The 18471-nt window shown below is 43.0% G+C and overlaps 1 long non-coding RNA gene across 1 annotated transcript; it reads right to left on the bottom strand.

Annotated features, from left to right (window-relative positions):
• Positions 1–9515: 9515 nt before the first annotated feature.
• Positions 9516–10676, bottom strand: LOC102006548. The gene is made up of 2 exons (XR_263038.2): positions 10358–10676; positions 9516–9644 (listed from the first exon to the last, which is right to left on the bottom strand). It is a non-coding gene; the product is annotated as an uncharacterized LOC102006548 (long non-coding RNA).
• Positions 10677–18471: the final 7795 nt, after the last annotated feature.

The raw sequence follows: 18471 nt of genomic DNA, 5'->3' as shown, positions 1-18471 counted from the left end.
GCTATACTCTCTATTTTATCTTGAAAACAGTTTCCAAAAACATGCATAGCAATTTTTAAACATTTCTGTGAACTGGCCAAAAGACCAAAGTTCTCAGAGAAAATTCCTGGCTGAGTTTACATTTTCCCTCTCCTGAGTTGCCTTCTCTGCCTGTCCGCTTCACATAGGGTTGTGAGGCTTGAAGTCTTTGACATAGTAAGCCAGCTTTGACAGGAAAAAAAAAAAAACCCACAGAGCTCTAGGCTTTGGAGCGGAGAGGAGTCCTCCCCATCGCATTCAATCTCGAGGAATGCAGGAGTTTATCTCCCTGAAAGGATTCAAATTTCACAACTTGATGTGGCCCTGTACAAGGATGTGCCACTGGTTGCCAGAATGTGTGACTGAGGCCACTGCAGAACGAACACAGCAGTTTGTGCCAGTTACAAACCTGGATCAGGCCCGCTGGCTGTCATTACGTCATGATCCCCCCAGATCCCTTCAGGGCAAGCCCTGAGCCCGCTTTCAAACCACCCGGACACTTTGTGGGCGGATTCACGTCGTTTAATGATTACCACATAGGCCAGATGACAAATGCTGCTTGCTGACTTACACAGGATGCCTTACCCATTTGCATAGCATTACTGCCCCCTGTAACCATTTTTGCTTAATAGCAATAAATACACTCTTAAATGATAATGCCCTACTGTTTTGCAGAGAGGGAAATGAGCTGTAGACAAGGTAACTAACTTGCCCACCATCACCCAGTTAGTAATTCATAGAGCTGTTGATACAAAAGCCTTTAGATTTCGTTGTATTTACCTGTTCACTCCTATTGAACACCACCACTAGCTGCAACTTTGTAGGGTTTTTCTGTGGAACCATTCCATGTCCTTTACCTTGTGTGTGATCACAAATTAATAGAGTATGAGCCAGGCTTGGTGGCACACACCTGTAATCCCAGCACTCTGGAGACTGAGGCAGGAGAACTGCTGTGAGTTTGAGGCCAGCCTGGGCTGCATAAGCGAGTTCAAGGGCAACCTGAACTGTACAGCAAGACCCTGTCTCAAAAACAACAACAACAACAAAAATAATAATACAATACAGGGGCTGGGGATTTAGCTCAGCGGCAAAGCGCCAGTCTGTCAAGCGTGAGGTCATGAGTTTGATTCCTGGTACTGGAAGAAAAACCAAAAAAAAAAAAAAAATACAAGTGCAGGAGAGTCTGCATAGCATGGAGGAGACCACAGAATTGCCACAAAGTTCAAAAGCAATGGGAGACATCACTCGCCAGACATCTGCGAGAAACCCCACACATTCCTGGTTGACTATAGGCTTCTCCTTCCCCACACAGCGGAGTAAACAGAAGCAGCCACTAAGATTCCATTCTCCTTCTCACACAAACTCTGCATTTTAATGTAGAAATTCTTACTGCATATAGGACTGGATTCTTCTGTAGTTATTATGTGCTTCTAACTCTTCTTTTATGTGTATGAAACTACTTCTTTGGGTAACATAACCATCTTTTGTTCATTTTTATCCCAAGCTACATCTCACAGCATTATCCCTTGCGAAGGGAAAAATTTAAGGCATTTTCCTTATAAGCTAACTACATTTGTGAAAGTGCCCAGGAACCTTTAGCAGTAAATAAGCTTAAAGAAAGACAAGAAGGCTCAGTTTGTTTGTTTGTTTATTGGCAGTACAGGGTCTTTGCATGGAGCTAGATCCCCAGCCCAGTTATGTATTTATTTATTTTTTGAGGGTCTCACTATGCAGTTCAGGTTGGACTTGAACTCACTATATAACCTAGGTTGGCCTCGAACTCATAGCAATCCTCCCGCCTCAGCCTCCCGAGTGCTGAGATTATAGGCATGCGCCACCATACCTGGTCCCAGAAAAGCTTAGTTTAAAGTGGTCTTTATAGTCAGGTGTTGAGGCATACACCTATAAATGCAGCACTCAGGAGGCTGAAGCAGGAGGATCACCTCAAGTTCAAGGCCAGCCTGGGCTACATAATGAAGTCGAGACTACGCTGAACTACAAATGAGATCCTGACTCACAACACAAAAAAATAAATTGCTCTTTTTCTCAGAGTCATGAGGGAAATGATACTCTTTGATTTTCACCGTTTGTATATTGTTTCTCTGGTTTGGTTTGGTTTAGTCTGATTTGGTTTGGTTTGGTTTGGTTCCAGAATTCTTTTAGAAACCTCCAGTTTGGACACCTGGTCTCATTTTGACTGATCAATAAACCATTTTTAGATTAGATTATTCCATAGCTTTTGGTATCTGCTATGATTTTCTTTTCATTAAGAACCTTTCTCTGGGGATAAGGGGACATGGGAGGGCAGGGAGGAGAGAGAGAAGTAAAAATTATTACAGTGCAATACATATATGCACCAATCCTCCAAGAGTAAAGTGACTATTATGTATCACAAACATACATAGTACTAAAGGAAAGAGTAACTAAAAAACTCTTAACTTTATAAAAAAAGTTAGTATTGTTACATCATTTCATTGTCCTAAGGTAGTAGTATTTCTTTCTATCTTCCAGCTTTCATTAGCAGCCTATCTGACCATCAGCTGAAGAATGGATAAAGAAAATGTGGTATTTATACACAATGATGCTACTCTGCCATAAAGAAGATAAACTTGAGTCATCTGTAGGAAAATGGGTGTGCTCTGAGACCATAATATTAAGTGAAATAAATCAGATACATGTGTATACAAAACTATAAGCACATCACATATAGAAAATTTTATGAATTTATGATAACAATATATACACAATTTTAGAAATTTCTTTTGCCACTTGAAATTTATTTGTACATACTTTTTTACTTCTATTTTATTTCTGTATGGTCATATGTATCAGTTATGGAGGTTCAAAATACACCACTAAACCGTAATGCTTTATTCATTTCTGACGAGTTAGATATGTAGGGCCACAGCTTTTCACTATTAAAAATAATGTTCCTATAAACACCTTAATATGTTCAGTCCATATTCTTAGTGAAATATATTGGCACAAAAAGATGACTAGTCAAAGTTTTTGAAATATGGGTGGTTACATTTTTAAATCAATTGAAAATAAATTTGAAATGAAAGTAAGAATTTGTTTTAAAAGTAAGATGCTGATATAATTCATTTTAACTTGCTTTAGTTGAGCTGTTAATATATGATATGTGGTCATCCAAAACTTTCAAATTTGCCAAACATCATTTAGTTCATTTTGTTGCAAGAGATGATTTATTGAAAAAGGCCTAGCAGGGCATGGTGGCACATGCCTATAATCCCAGCACCTGGGAGGCTGAGGCAGGAGGATCGTTGCAAGTTTGAGACCAGCCTAGGCTACAAAGTGAGCTCAAGGCCAGCCTGAACTGCATAGCAAGACCCTCTGTCAAAAAAGACAAAAAAGGAAAGAAAGGAAGAAAGAAAGAAAGAAAGAAAGAAAGAAAGAAAGAAAGAAAGAAAGAAAGAAAGAAAGAAAGAAAGAAAGAAAGAAAAGACCTCACTCCATCCAGGAGTTCTCTTTCCACATTTTCCTCTCTGTGCCAATGAGACATTGGCATTGTTCCTTGGTGCCCTTCTCCATTGTAGGAAAGGTGGCAACTGGGAACCTTAAGGTACATCTTTAACATTTATGGCTGAAATATGTCAGATCTCCCTGAAGGAGTCTGGGTGTCCTTGCTTGTCAAGACAAGCAGAAGAATCAGACTTTTTTTCTGTAAGGAGTTCTTTTTTAACTGATATGGATGGGTTGATGAAGGAAAGTGAATTCTCAGTGTGTAAGACACATCACATTCCTATATGAGCACATACATACATATATGCTCACACTCATGCACATGCACCATATGTCTATAGATTTGCATACAGCCTGGAGATCCCTATCCCATACCAATAAAACATAGGCTTTTTTTTTTTGGTACCGGGTATCGAACTCAGGACTTTGCGCTTGCCAAGCAAGGCACTGTGCCACTGAGCTATATCCCCTGGCCCTAAAACATATGCTTTCTGAGTCTACTGCACCTTTTCTCTTAAACCCACATCAAAGTCCAGAGTTGCTCCAATCTGACACTGAGAAGTAAAGAACTGAAGGAGGAAGACAAACTGAAAAGATATTTTGAGAACCGCATTCCTCTCCAGTGCTCGAGACCCACTGGTGGCCGCTGGCTGGCCACTTGCAGCGGACTCCTACCTGGACAGCTGGGGCTTCCTTATGTGTCAGCAGTGGCCCCAAATGCCCACAACTGTACTAAACATCACAGACACAGAGAACTTAAATTCAAATGGAATTATATCTTCAAATACTATTTAGAAACAAAGGCACAATTTTCACAACACTAATGTGAGGCTTGACCTGACTGAATGTGGTTCTTCATTGATTCTGTCTTAGTTACTTTTCTCTCATTGCTGAGACAAAATATCTGACACCAGAATTAAGGAAGGAAAGGTTTATTTAGCTCACAGTTCATGGAAGTTTCAGTCCATACTTGGCTGGCTCCAAGGCAGAGTGGCACATGGCAGAGGGCAACAGTTCATGGCGGCTGAAGACAGCAAAAGCAGCAAGAGCAAAAGGGAGGAGTGGCAGCAAGCAGCCTCTTTCTCTCCCTTACATATGTAAACTATCCGCCCAGGGCAGGTGTAGCTCTCACACCCATAATCCCAGCATTGGCTCATGGATCAGTCATAAACTCTAGAAGCCCGCCCCATGACTGCATGAGGCTTTGGGGGGACATGCAGACACAAACTGTAACAAACACTAATGTGATGCTTGACCTCACAGGATGTGGTTGTTCATTCATGGCACTGTATTATAGTTACTCCACAGTCATTCCTGAAGATGGGCACTCGATAAAGTGTGTGCAGGAGCACAAATGAAAATGAGGCCCCTGGGAAGCACCTTGATGACTGATGTATCAAACCCTCAAAGGGGGACTACACTCAGGAAGGGATTCAGTGTGTCCTGGGTGATCACAATGTTCTATTTCACAACCTAGGTGGCAGATACATGGTCTTTCACCATTAAATTCCATGCACTCTTTATGTTGTATTTCACAATTTTAAAACTATTTTTTAAATGTGCATAGTTACTCATTTAAAATAGTTCTTCTAAATTTTTTAAAGAAGTGTGAGCAATGGTTTTAGAGCATGTATTATAATAGCAAAATTTGAAAACAAAACCCAACAGTGAAGATTTGGTTCAGTAAAGCAGGAGTCCAGGTGTAATGGCCTACACCTGTAATCCCAGCACTCGGGAGGCTGAGGCAGTAGGATCACAAGTTCAGGCCCAGGCTGGACAATTTAGTGACTTACCAAGTTCCTGTCTCAAAATAAAAAGTGCTGGAGATGTAGTTCAGTGTGAAGGCCCTGGGTTCAATCCCCAGTGTGGGAAGAAAGAAAGAGAGAAAAGAGAGAGAACAAGAGAGAGAGAGAAAGAAAGGGAGGGAGGAAGAAAAGGAAGGAAGGAAAGAAAGAAGAGGGTGTATAACACATTCACACAATGGAATACTATAAAATTTTTTTTAACTATATGTAGATGAATCTAAACTGAGAAGTTACTCACAACATAAGAGAACAAAAACAAATCGCCAAAACTGTGGTGCCATAAGCAGCTCTAAATTATTGTAGAAAATACCTGAGATAATCAACTTTTAAAAAGGAAGGGTTTATTTTGGCTCAAGAGTTTGGAAGTTTGCAGCCACCACTGACTAGCTCCATTGCTTGGGCCTGAGGCCTGCAGTGGACAAACCCCTTGGCCTTCCGCCTGGGGCGCAAAAAAACCCTCCTCCCTCCAAGGCCACGCCCCCAGTGACCTCATCCTCCTGCTAGCCTCTCCTCTTAAAGACCCACCACCTCCCTATAGCAGTGAGCTGAGGTCCAATCCCAGGACTCAGAAGATAGCACTCATTCGGTAAAATCCCTCATTACTTGACAAAAATTACCCACATATAAGGAAGATTTCTGGAACTATATTAACCAAAGTATTAACAGTGAACTTGGCATTTTTATCTATAGTTCCTATTTTTCCTAAATGAAGTTGTTTTATCATTTTGATAAGGGAAAAAAGCTATTTAAAAAATTTTAAAGCTCAGCTGGGCATGGCAGCACACTCCTATAATGCTAGCACTCAGGAGGCTGAGGCAGGAGGATCGTTGTAGTTCGAGGCCAGCCTGGGCTACATAGTGAGTTCTGGGTCAACCTGAACTATATAGTGAAACCCTGTCTCAAAGAACAAAACACAAAAGATTTTAAAGCTCATTTATTTTTTCACTCAGCATCAAGTCGTGGCATTACTTCTGAGTTCTCTCTCGTGCTTGTTTTTTTTTTTGTTTTTTGTTTTGCCACAGGATCTCACTATGTAGGTCAGGCTGGGCTTTAACTTGCTATGTAGCCCAGGCTAGCCTCGAACTTATGATCCTCCTGCCTTCGCCTCCTAGGTGCTGGGGTTACAGGCATGTGCCACCACGCCCAGCTCATTTTTATTTTTAAAATAAAATATATATTTATAACAAGAACAATCTGTTTTCTTCATAGCCCTTACATTTTGAAATATCAATGTATTTTTAATGACAATTTCAGTGGAGCTGAGACATTTTCAAGGTTTAAGTTTTACTTTCAAGTGTTCATCTCCGTATAGAATTCTTTCCTTAGCTAAATCAGTACTTTTAAAAAGGAACCTAACTTTATGCTTTAAAAAAAACTATAATTTTTAAAACAAATTAGTCAAGATCGAGTGGTATTTTTCTTATATTCGTTTTAAAATGTTCGTTATTCACAAATTCTTCCATCTTTTAGACGGAGGCCAAATTTGCAACCCATGTCTTATATTAACCTGTTACACCAGACCTTCTATAGTGCGCATGCTCAGGAGGAAATGCGCGCGCAGGAAACAGGAAGCCGACCAAGAGCGCGTGCTGCAGTTTGCCACTTGGCCGCCGGGTGGCGCAACTGCTCCGTGCCGCACACGGTCCCTGATGGAAGCCCCGGGCAAGGACCTAAAGAGCAAATCCTCGCTGTGCTGCGCTCCCTGGCTGGGTAGGGATGCAGCCTGTGCACGCCGGACATTTTATTTAGAAATGGTTCTGCCCACGTCTGCAACATTTTTTTGCGTCCTCTTGACAGCTGTGGATTGGATTCGCCGAAGAGAGGAAGGGAACCTTTGTTGATTTCTTACCCTCCCATAAAGTCCTACTCCAAATTTTTAATCCGGAACAACTTTTCTTTGTGACCTGTTGGCTATTTTCATAGCTACCATTTTCAAATTGTAGGACTTACTTCACTGAAGTCAAGAATAGTTACCACTAGACAGGAAGATAGCATGCTCTCTTTTTGGAAAAGTAGAAAGTTACATTGCTTCCAGCAAGGAATGTTGTCTAGCCTGGAGTGGTGGCCTACTCCTGTAATTCCAGCGCTCAAGGCTGAGGCAGGAGAATCCCTGTGAGTTTGAGGCCAGCCTGGGCCACATAGTGATTTCAAGCCCAGGCTAAACTACATAATGAGACTTTGTCACTAATCTTTTTATTTTTATTCGTGACAGAGCTGGCCTCAAATTTGTAGTGTCTCTCCTGCCTCAGCCTCTGGAGTACTGGGATTACAGGCCTGCACCACTATACCCGGCTGGGTGAGAGGTCTGCTAAACTAGTTCTCCTCCAGACTAGAGGTCAACCTTGGAACTGACCATAATTTAGAAACTTAGCTTCAATATATATTTCTAGATGCCACTAAATTTGCAGTTGGTTGGAATAAGTGTTACTCCATCGTGCCTTCATTTACTTTGATTTTTGTACTCCAAACCCATTACTTTCTTCTACATTCTTGTTCTCTTTTGCAATCTCCCATCCCTGTGGGGGTTTTTTGTTTGTTTGTTTGTTTGTTTGTTTTTAATCTTTTCTTTGCTGCCCTCTTTCTTTGACTAGGTTGAGTAGATAATTTTTGAATGAAAGTCACTGTTTATTTGTTGCTGTTTTTTTAAATATTCTCTGTTTGCCCTGGGTCATTCCATTGCAGAAAAGGAATTCTAAAAATTACCTAAGTGTCCCAGAGCTTGAAGGACCCCTACATATGAATACAATTGGATACCTGAGCTAGTGTTCACTCTAATTGAATGTTGGCAATAGAATTGATTACTTATCTGCTCCGGGAACTGATGAGTGGTGGAACCAGATGAAAAGAATTTGAATCTAAATAGCAGTGAAATTAGAGCAAAAGCATAGTTTTAAGTCTACAAACTATAAATAGAGTAAGGAAACCCAGAATTGGGTGGTGATGACAGAACTCAGAGTGAGAAACTAGAATTTAAATGTCAAATTCACCTTCTCAGGAAGAGCCGTAGTCACACGCTAGGGAATGCAGGGTTTTAAATATATTTACAGAGAGGAGAGGAAGAAGTGACTCAGGATCTTGGATACTGGGTTTGGGAATAAATGAATACCATGCAGTTCAGGGAGTTTTCTGTAGATGGGGAGAGATGAGAGAACGGGTGAATCTCAGCTACCATCCTGCCCACCAGGATAAACCCACAGAGCCCTGGAAGCTAGCGTGTGTCATCCAGCCTTAGGGCGGATCAGATTCCCTTTCTGGCTATTACTCATGTCAACAGTGCTATCTCTGGTCAAAAACAAGCTATTTCCAGCCTGGGACCCCAAAAGGAGAGGCACACCCACTCCGGAGGCTTCCTCTTTTCAAAAGCTTCTGAGCTCAGACTTAAGTATCTTTTGTTTTTGTTTTTTGTTTTTTTGAGTGAGATTCTTTGCAGTGATTGGCCTTCAAGGGACATCAGTTTGCACGTGGGTTCTGTAATCCTTGAATGGGGCTAAGTTTATAATAGTCTCCATCCTTCAATATAAGTATGTTAATACATATTTGGACCAAAAATGTATTAAAGTGTTCCTAATCTATTTTTGCAAACATTCAGTTCCCTCCTGTTGCAATTTGATCTCATTTCTTTCTTTCTTTTTATTTTAATCATGAAGTGCTCCCAGAATACCAGAAAAGCGGAAGGAATAACACAATGACCTTCCTCCGGCTACTGGTTATCCAGCCAGGCCAAGTCAATATTTTCCATTATTTTCCAGAGCTCTTCACTTAGGCTATTTTTAAAACTTTGAAAATAGTTTAGGCTCAGGTGAAATCGCTTGTGTCTTCTCACCCAGCCTCTCTCCAGCTCCTCCTCTAGAAATCCCACTGCATGAACTTGGTGTTTATTTCCACAAGTGTGAATTATAGGGTGTGACGACCACATCTCTGTGTGTCCCTAAGCAAAACGTAGGCTGTGAAGGCTTTCACATGGGATGAGAAGCGAGGAACAGGGCTTAAACCCAAACGCTCCTGCATGCTGGGTGCAGCCCCTACCGTGGAGGGACTTTCCCACCTACCCTGTCAACTTCTTTTTTCTTTCCTTATTTGGTATCAGGAACCAAACTCACAACCTCTTGCTTGATAGGCAGGTGTTGCGCCTCTGAGCTATAGGCCCAGCCTTTTCAACTTCTCACAAAAATAGCACCCTACTCTACATGCCATCCTTCAATCCACTTCTTTTTCTTAAATCTTTATTTTCAAAATTAATTCATTTTACCACATTCATTAGTAATTTTCATCTGTCTTCATTTAGACCTGCAGCTTGGTTTTCCCATATTTTGCTTATTCACTGGACAGTTTGACCACCTACAAAAAAAAAAAAAAATTACCATCTGGTGGAGAAAATGAAGAATTGCAGACAATTTTTTGGAGACAGCTATGCATTCATCCCATCTGTTTACCATGAAGAAACTGATTAAGAAAAACAGCATATATTTCGATTCTATTATGTTGTTGCTGTTGCCGTTCTTGTTATTTGGTGGGTTGGATTTTTTTGAGAAAGGGTCTTGCTATACAGCCCAGGCTGGCCTTGAACTCAAGATCCTCCTGCTTCATCCTCCTTAGTGCTGGGATTACAGGTGTGCAGTGATTATACACTGATTATATAATTTTTAAAGATGATATGAGCTACTTAAGTAATTCTCCCAAAGTTTATTTTCCATGTTATGAAGAACAATGAATTATTGCTAAGCTGCTATAAGGCTATAAGGCAGAAGAGAGTGCATACTAGGATTTAGCAGTCCTATAGTCTCATCCTGCTTCTGCTATCCTTGGCAATTTATTTAATTTAACTGATCTCTCAGTTTTCTCCTCTGTAAAATTAATCGATTTGGACTAGACACTTTGGTAATAGTTTTCAATGATCTATGAAAAAAATAAAAATTATGAAGGCTGAAATTTTAAGTCATATTTGTAGGCAAAATTTCATATTCTATGTGAAGTAAATTATTATTATTAATTATCATTATTATACATTAATAAGATGTGTTAGTCAGCTTTGTATCACTGTAACCAAATACCTGACATACACCGGTGTTAAGGGGGAAAGCCTTATTCTGTCACATGGTTTCAGAGGATTCAGTCCATGGTTGGCCGGCTCCATTGTTTTTAGCCTGTGCCAAGACAGAAACATCACAGCTAAAGGAAAGCTTCTTAGCTTATGGCACAGAGAAAGGGAAAGAGCTAGAGGGGAAGGGACCAGGGACAAAATACAGTCCCCAAGATCTTACCCCAAGACCCACTCCTTCAGTTATGTCCCTCCTAAGTTTCCATTACCTCCCAACCATAGACCAGACTGTGGTTGCACTGACACATGCAGCCACTACTGAAGTTAGAGCCTGTCTTAGTTATTTCCTCATTGCTGGGACAAAGGACCCAACACCCACAAGCTAAAGGAGGAGAGTTTATTTTGGCTCACAGTTTGTAGAGGTTTCAGTCCATAGTCTGCATGGCTGAGGGGCATGGCAGAGGAGGCTTGTTCATAGCATGGCAGCAGCGAGCAGAGAGAGATCAAGGGAGGAGGAGGGAGACAGGTCCTGCCAGGCGCTGGCCCCAGTGATCCCCTCCCTCTTCAGACCAGGCTTCACCCCTAACATCACAGTTAGCTATAAACACATCAGTGAGCTAATCCACTCATGAATATCAAACCCCGTGATCTAGTCATCTCCCCAAAGCCCTACCTATGAGCACACGAAGGACATCTGGATCTAAACCATAACAGAGCCCATGATCCAGTCACCTCCTCCACCTCCTGAAAGCTCCACCTCTGAACGCTGAGATTTGGGGGACAAGTTAAATTGAAACCATTCACGCAGGGGAAGCACCTGGTGTTTGCCTACTCGTTGTTTAGGATAGAGTGTATTTAACTATTGGAATTATCACGCAGGGTGTAGCTATGGTGTTACCTTCATCACACATTCTGCTCATATCTGTAACCTTTTCAGTTCTGTTTTGTGCGTTTGTTTTTGTTTTTCAGTACAGGGAGTCGAACTCACGACCTCGCGCTTGCCAGGCAGACGCTGTGCCGCTGAGCTAAATCCCCAGCCCCCAGTTCTGAGTCTTTGGCGAGAGCCCCTGCCCTGATTGTGCCATTGCTCTTGTAGGGAAATCAGGCAACGATTTCCACAAGCGCAGAGATTCCCTGGAGGCGAATCACAAGGAGGCTCCTGTGGGCGCACTGCGTGGGAGTCGCCCTTATTATTCGTGGGTCATTTAATAGCACGGACAGGGCTGTGTTAGCAAAGTTATAACCTGTGGAGGGCTTCCTCAGTCCTGTCGGAGGGAAAAGCAGTCATTTTAGAAGATTGTCTCACCATAGACATAAACTGCACTTAGCCTAGAAAATAATGGAGTGCAATTAAAAATAACGTCCCTTACAACAGTGCAAGAGCTGCCACCTCGACCTCTCCTTCCCTCCCACAACTGCCCTAATTGCTGTCCACAACTGCAAAAGCAATGACCAGAACCCTTCCTCAAATTGTCATTTGCCTGGAAGTAAATGTAAAAGTATGACGAGGGATACAGACAATACAGGTGGTAACACTGGGAAAATAAACCTGGGTGATCGCCCAAGAATCTGAGCTCTTCTTCGCCAATACTGTGTGTGAAAAGTATAAATTTATATGAAAAATAGATTATAAACATAAATTTATATGAAAAAAAAGATTTTCCTTTGAACAGCCTCTTCCCCCTTCTTCGTGGAGGGACAAACCGTGAAATTATGATTGCAACGAGAGTTGCTCTAGACTGTTTTATTACAAAAGAAACGTTGTGGGAAGTCACCCTTATCACATGACCTTTCCCACATTGCTTCCCAGCTTTGGCGCTCATAGAAACCACTCCCATCATGTGCTGGGAATGTGGTAAAATTACATTAAAAATCACATGAAAGCTATAGGTTTCCTTTGCTGGTCTAAGTATTAGCCTCCCCTCCCCTCACGGAGTTAATGGGTTATATTTAAGGAACTGGAATATTTCTTCTCTTCTGCTTATTCTTATGAATTCTTCTAGGACATTTACTCATGAACTAGAAGGGGTCGTCACACTAAGGCTCTGCTCTTATTTGTTAGTTTGTTTATTTTTTTTTATTTTGAGACAGGGTCTTCCTAAGTTGCCCACGCTGGGCTCAAATTTGTGATCCTCCTGACTCAGCCTCCCAGAATGCTGGGATCACAGTTGTGCTCCACCATGCCTGGCTCGCAGTCTCTTTCTTATGCATCAAGCCCACGTCTTTCTTTTCGCTCCTGTGCATTCTTACTCCTACTGAGAACTCCACTCTGATTCTCTCACCCCATCTCCTTTCCCACGACTCTTTCCTCACTTCCAGGAGACACGTCTGCTTGGTCTGCAGGTGTTTCTGCCTTCAGCCCTAGGCAGTGTGAGCAGAGGCAACCCTGCCAACCTGTCCAAACACTGCTGCTACTGTGGAGGGTGGATGAGCGGGCGGAAACAGGAGCATCTCTGTGGATCTGAGCCGGGCCGGGAGCCCGCTGAGTCGTCCTGGCTCTGCAAGATTGGTGGCGAGAGGCCACGCAAGGTGAGTGGTGTCGCTATACCTGCGCCTCCCAAGAGCAGGAAAGAAGGGCTGGGGATATAGCTCAGAGGCACAAGTGCCTGCCTGGCAAGCATAAGGTTCCGAGTTCAATTCCCAGTACAGAAAGAAAGAAAGAATGAAAAAAGAAAAAAAGAAAAGGAAAAGGAGGCAACCAGGAGGAAAGGATTCGCCAAGAAAGAGCGCAGAGGAGGAAGCCCAGATTGGGTTCCCTGGGGACCAGCAAAGCGCCTGTCCAAAGGATCAGGGAAGGACAGGACTCATTCAATGAGGACAAATGTCTGCCTGCTGGTTTGGTTTCATCATGCGAGGCCCAGGGAGTGGCAGGAGGTGAGCAGGGATGCTGGAGATCCAGGCTCCAAGGGCAGTGAAAGGTGGGGGCAGAAGATGGCACCCATGATCAGAGGAAGCCGTAAGACTGGTACAGGCGCCGTGCCTGTCTGGGTGCAGGGATGATAGAGAGGGTGGCGCAGGTTTGTCACAGCTGCTGGGCAGGACAGACCTGATTGGCCCGGACCACAGAGAGGCCACCCTGGGCTTTGGCTCAGGAAGGCGGAGGCCAGGAAGATCAAAGAAGAAGGCACCCTGCAGTAAGTCAACGGGACGGGCAGCGTGCAGACAGGATAAGCCAGATGGCCGTGTTGGTGTCCACCTGGGACAGCAATCAGGTGCCCAAATTAAAATGTAAGTCGACATGAGCCAAAGACCGTTTCATCCCACACTTTGCTGTTGGTACAGGATCATTAACTGTACCCACAATGTCCCAAGCTCATTCTGAAGCAGGGTTAAGTAGATCTCTTAATTGTAGTCTGGCTACATTCAGAGCAAAACCACAAACATTTTTTAAAACTAACACATATCTATTTATTTATTTATTTATTTTTCGGTACTGGGAATCGAACTCACGACCTTGCGCTTGCCGGGTAGGTGCTGTGCTGCTGAGCTAAATCCCCAGCCCCAACTAACACACATTTAATAAGACCTAGAGTGTCTTGAAGAGATTTAACTGACAGTGTTGAGATTCATACAACTTTATGTTGAGAATTCTCTCTCCAGGAATAATTTATTTCAATTAGTCACATTTTTATCTTCCTCTAAACTGAAACTTTAGTGTAGATATCGGTGAGGTATGATTTAAAAAAAACTACAGTACCCTGAATTACATTTTTTAAAAATGATTGAATAAAAAAATACATTGCCCTTAAATGCCCTCTGTAATCTCTCCCTCGCTTTGAACATATCCCATCATTATCCCATCATTCTTGCCACTTTCTGAAGCAGTTCTGGAAGCATATGAATACTAACCTAATTATTTTCTTCTCTCAAAAAATTAAAAAGTGAGGGGCTGGGGATTTAGCTCAGCGGCAAAGCGCCTGCCTGGCAAGCGCAAGGTCGTGAGTTCGGTTCCCGATACCGGAGAAAAACAAAAAAAACAAACAAACAAAAAAAAAAATTAAAAAGTGTTATTTGTGTCCACAGTGACGTGTAGAGACTAAAAATTAAACACAAGTTAGTGTTTGGCTAGTGAATGTTTGGCAGGTTCGCAAGTTAGAATTTATCATTGCGGAGTGAAGCCAAGTACTTAGGGAGGTGTCAGCCCATAAAAAAAAGGTAAGACTGTCTGCACTGTAGCTAGAGAGTGCAAATCTTGCGTCCATTCAGATTTTTGCCAACAGATAATTAATGACTTTCCTGAAAGCAGGTGTTTAGAATGAACGTGTGAACACAACTGTAGTTGGTCCGTGTGTCTGTTTACTTCCTTATTATGACTAGCGTGTGTTCAGCTATCTATAAGAGGATCCATAGCCTATCCAACAGTATCACGAATACATAATTTGTACATGCTTTTGTCCAAAGTGTCCATCAATCCATCCTAGCAACCAACCCCGTGTGAGAGTTTTCGTGTCTGAGTTATAACAGCTACCCTGGGAATCTTGTCCGAACAGCAAGCTGACTGCTGTTCACAGTCAGATCTGCTCTTTCCCACCCCCGAACATACACAAAAGATTTTTGTCGTTCTTGGCACCGGGCAATAGCGGCAGTGAGACCTGGCAGCACAGCTCGGAGGCAGAATGTCCCTCCACCTGTTTCGCGCTGTAAGACAGGCTTCCAAGTGCGGGCTGGGTGGGGGCTGCTTCCTTGAAAGGCAGCTGAATGGATCAGCAGGCCCTTGGCAGCGAGGCCCTGGGCGCTGAAGCCGGGCATTCAGGAGAGCTAAATGGAGACTAGAAACTTGAGCAAACCGCTTCCTGGAACATCGAGACCCTGAATGGGAAATTCAGAAGGACCAGATTCGCTCTATTCTTAGACCAGCCAAGGTCAGATTTCCAAGACCCTATTTATTCAAAGCTTTCCTCTAAAAAGTGCTTGGCAATGTAGAAGGACAATAAAAATACTCCCTTTTCTTTCAGAAAATGTTAATTTACTTATTGTTTTGTTATGCTCTTGCTTGAGCTTTTATGTTTTTGCTGTCCCATAATAACAGCTTTTTTCTCCTCTTTTTTTCCTTTTTTTTTTTTTTTTTTTTTTTTGAGACAGGGTCTTGCTATGCAGTTCAGGCTGGCCTTGAGCTCACTTTGTAGCCCAGGCTGGCCTCAAACTTGTGACGATCCTCCTGCCTCAGCCTCCTGAGTGCTGGGACTATAGGTGTGTGCCATCACACTTGGCCATAGTGATAGCTTTGTACCCAAAATCAAGCAGAACTATGATGGAGAGATTCATTTAAAAGAGACAAATAAAAGTGATATCTATGTGTATCAGTTCCCAAGATGAATACAGTTGTTATGTGTCACAAACACATGCTAAGTAAAAATAAAGGAGATAAGTATTTATTCCACATCTCAAAGGACAGTCCTTTGATAAGAGGTGCTGGCTGTGCCAGCTTGCTCTTGCATCTTTCATCGTCATGGTAACAGGGCCCAGCATAGTGTCCCTAGGTGTGGCAGTGTGGCCCAAGTGCAGAAACCCTTACCAGCAAGTGGGGGGCGTAGGTCTACAGCAAAAGACTGAGCAGAAGTTGTGGGCTTTTGTTAATTCCATGTTCTCTGCCTGGTGCTTCCTGGAACTGTAGGTTCAAACCCAGAATCCCCCAAATCCTAGCAGTTGAGGAAAGTACTGACAAGTGCCTGACAAAGGATAAAAATTCTCCCATTAACTTGTTTCTCAGAAAGTTTCAATGTAATTGTTTGCTTATTCAAAATACAGTGTCAAGGATGACTTTTAGTTAGGAAAAAGAACTCTGAATCCCTTGGTTTCCTCGTAGGAAAATAAATTCATTATTATTTAACAAAGAGATTTGTTTATGAACAAGATCCCTCAAAACAGGGATTCTGGGGGGCTGGGGTTTTAGCTCAGTGGCACAGCACCTGACTGGCAAGCGCGAGGTCGTGAGTTCAATTCCCGGTACCAGAAAAAAAACAACAGCAAAAAAAACAGGGATTCTGTGGAGCAAATCACCTTAACAGAAGCTTTTCAGGCAGGTGTGGTGCATACCTGTAATTCCAGCACTTGGGAGGCTGAGGCAGGAGGATCACTACAAGTTTGAGCCAGCCTGGGCTACATAGTGAATTCAAGCCTGTATCATATGTACTGTCCTAAGACAACTAAATAAGAAAGAGGTATCATTTTTCAAACTTTCCATAAAAAAATTTACAAACAGTGACTAATGTCCCATTAGATTCCATGTCTAATTTGAAGTCCTGAAAGTTTATAAAGATTGTGGTGGGTGAAGCTGTGGGAAATTCCAGAGTTGTTCCCCCCATGGAGGCTTCCTCTGCTGAGCACCCCGTGCTGGGTTAAGGGGTCTCTGACACTGGCCTGACTCCCTGGAGCTGGGAGGAAGTGGCTGGAATTCACCAGAAGGGGATGTGACTTGAGCCAGGCGGGCTTCTCCTCGAGTTGTGGATTCTTCAGTGAGGTTTTATCAAAGTAAAGGCAGAAAGTACACGGGCTCCACGAATTCAACCAATGTGCACAACTGTGTTTATGATGAGACCTCCTTTGTCCTGGCAGCAGTAACAAAATCACTTGTTTTTCAATTTGTACAGAAGCATATCCATTCCTTAAATTATCGGACATTGCTCAGACATCTGTCACATCCCGGACAGTGGGCCAAGGCTGAGAACAGAAAGACAAATAAGACTCCTGGGCATCAACAACTGACCAGGGGGCGCATCTGAGTTACCCTGACAGCAAGCTGGGACCTGGGTCCCCAGCCTTCTCCCTACTGACGGGGTTGCACCCAAACTGCTCCCGGGACAGTTTCTCCACTCCATGGACCCCATGGGCTCTATGTTCTACACAGCTGGCTTCCCCAGGCAGCGCCTCTAAGAAGCGAGAGTCTTGCTCCAGACTGGATGCTACTTAAAAGCACTGATTCTCCTTCCTCCACCTCCTGAGCAGTTCTCATCTTGCGCAATAAGAAGTAGAAAAACAGGGGCCACGTCTCTCTGCCCACTCACCATGCAGGCATCTGGCAGAGAGTCTCTTATTGAGTCTTGCTTTGTAAATTTCCCCCGATAAAGCCCATTAGACTTCACAGAATACACCCCCAAGTCACCAGTCTTGGTGTGTGATGGGATGAGCATAAAGGATATCGTACTACAGTCTTGCAGGGTGGTACCATGGGTGGGGGTTCTAGGGGACAGATAACAGGGTCACTTTGTCTTATTTCTCACCCATATGTGTGAATCTATAATTATCTCCATATAAAAAATTTAACTCAAAATGAATAAACAAGTGAATCCAGAGCAAGAATTACATTGCCCGTGTTAAGGTTTGTGTCTAGATGTCCCCCCAAAGACTCATGCACTCACGGAGGACTGGCTTTTCAAATATGGCTGAGTCTAGAGTTTGTGACTGATTCATGGTCCAATGCTGGGATTAAGGGTGTGGATGGTACACTCACCCTAGGGCGGATAGCCTGCATAAAATATAAGGGACAGAAAGAAGCATGTCTCCTCTCTCTCTCTCTCTCTCTCTCTCTCTCTCTCTCTCTCTCTCTCTCTCTCTCTCTCGTTGCTTTTGCTGTCTTCTGCTGCCATGAAATGTTGCCTCTCTGCCTTAGAGCCAGCCAATTATGGACTGAAGCCTCTACAAACTGTGAGCTAAATAAACCTTTCCCCCTTTAACTTTGGGTGTCATGTATTTTTGTCTCAGCAATGAGGGAAAAGTAGCTAAGACAACCTGTCATTTTCCTCCTCTCAAAACTGCAGTATATCTAAATAAGAGTCTACCAGTAGCCATCAACAAGGTTCTGTGGCTTCTGTATTCATGGAGACAGGCAGGTGGACCAGGAGGCCTGCAGGTGTGGCAGAGGAAGCTGACTCCCCTGATGTAAGCAACCAGGAAAAGGTGGTTCATGGTACAGTGAGAAGTCTTGAGTAGGGTAGTCCCAGGGCCAGTTAATGCAGCATATCACCATATACACTTGGGGGCCAAAATTCTTTCAGCTTCTAGACTGCCCTTTTCATCATGGCAGCTTGATCCTCAAATTGGTTCAGGTGTGGGTCCTAGATGGATGCTGTTACACCATGTTCCACCTGCAGCTGCAAACAGAATCTCTTTTCATAAGATTCATTTTGA

This window comes from Chinchilla lanigera, unplaced genomic scaffold (assembly GCF_000276665.1).
Source record: "Chinchilla lanigera isolate Chin_1 unplaced genomic scaffold, ChiLan1.0 scaffold00059, whole genome shotgun sequence".
NCBI classification, from domain to species: Eukaryota; Metazoa; Chordata; class Mammalia; order Rodentia; family Chinchillidae; genus Chinchilla; species Chinchilla lanigera.
This window is presented reverse-complemented; position numbering and strand designations above follow the sequence as displayed.